The sequence below is a fragment of the Adiantum capillus-veneris genome, chromosome 28 (genome assembly GCF_014529385.1).
Source record: "Adiantum capillus-veneris isolate H3 chromosome 28, ASM1452938v2, whole genome shotgun sequence".
NCBI lineage: Eukaryota > Viridiplantae > Streptophyta > Polypodiopsida > Polypodiales > Pteridaceae > Adiantum > Adiantum capillus-veneris.
This window is the reverse complement of record NC_140958.1, coordinates 107,437,268-107,439,015: the sequence shown is the minus strand read 5'-3', so window position 1 is coordinate 107,439,015 and position 1,748 is coordinate 107,437,268.

Below are 1,748 nucleotides of genomic sequence, written 5' to 3'. Positions count from 1 at the left end.
AAAGCAAGACGCTAATACACCCAGTGGGCCCGATCGGGCCCACGTATATATAACGTTGATAGCCCGCCGGGCTTTTCAGTATTCCCTGCGGGCCCGTAGGGAAAATAATGAATCCCTGCGGGAATTTTGTGGGTTTGCAAGTCACCACTAACCGGGTTCTATGTGATCATGTTTACTGTGATCATGTAAATGTGTCAATAAGACCTTGTGATCACACAAAATTTGACGTAATTACGTAAATATTAAATCCCTGGGTCCAACTCTTGCAAGGCGTTCACGTACGTGCCGTGGAAAGTCTCGTCATGGAATTGTAGTTCGGATTTGTTTGTGTTAAATGCATGCACACTAGGTGTTATGGGCCCTAGTGTTTAACACAAATTTGTTCGGAGCGGCATGCCAATTCATGGACTTTCTTGTTTCTACAATTTTTTGCACTTCAAGTGCAACTTTTCAAGCAGATTTATGAGTTTACACCCTACCATACAAGGTAATGGCTGAAGATGGGTGTATGTGGTTGGATGGTCTATACTCTATGAGCTTACTCCACTCCAACCCGCTTTCAACCTAGTTGGTTTCCTCCACTCCATATCGAGTATATGGCTGGATACTCACTGATTGAGTCATAGTTTATCGTCAATTGTGGAAGACTGTCTGTAAGTGCATGGTTGGGGGAAAGTACCTCACTCTTATTGCTGCTATCATCCCACGTTGGATGGGCAGTCTACAAGTATTCTACAACTTACAAGTATTTTTCTAGTGCTAAAGGATCTGCTAAGAGCATACGTTAGCACAAAGCATTCTAAATGGGCGATTCTCTCCCTATTCTAGAATTTGCATGGGTTTTCAACTTTGAACACCTGTTGTGGTGGGGTTGGATACAGATTCAATAGTTTCATAAGTCAAGGACTTAGTAGGTGTGCTGACAAAGCATGCTGGCATGTAAGCTTCATTAGGGGTGAACATGTAGTTCTGTGTGTTCCAAAATGTTCAGAACTCCGATATGAGGACACTCCCTATTCTCTCCCTCAGTAGCTATGAGCTTTTCAAGTTACTCACGTGAGTTGGAAAGTTGTGCCAAGGTTTTCTTGCATTTTCCATATCTTCCGAACTGGTTAGATACAAGTGGTTGCAAAAGGACGACAATGTTGAAAATCAAGATGTTGCTCTTGGTTTCATTGAACCTCCTCACTGCACCAATTATCCGTCATAAGGACAACTGGCCCACGTATGGGATGCCAATAAAGAAAACATTAGTGTTCTTACCAATTTACTACCACTTGTCTTTTCGAGGACGAAAATGCTTCTCCAAGGGGGGAGTAATGTCATGCCAAGGGCAAACCCAGGCGAGTAGGACTCGGGCCAAGGACCGGCTGCTAAAGGTGGATAGGGAGATTCTATTCAGTGGGTCCAAGGGCTATGTAATGGGGGGTTGGGCAGAGAATCTTGATTACGCAGCTCCTGGGTCTTACAGCAACATGGAGCTTCACACACACATCCATCTTGTCAAAGTTGTTGGTGGCAATGATGCTAAAGCAACATGGCATTGATGTTAATTAATGGCAAGATGGTGATATCACTATTTTCCACTCAGCTATATCAAAAGCCTCACTAACTCCTTAGGTTTAGAGAACACCCATGACCGAATGATCTAGATTTGTGCTGAAAAGTGGAGGGAACGGAATCCCTTTCCCCTTTATACATAGTATAGATTTGAACATTCAACAAAAACCCTCCTTTTTAGGATTTGT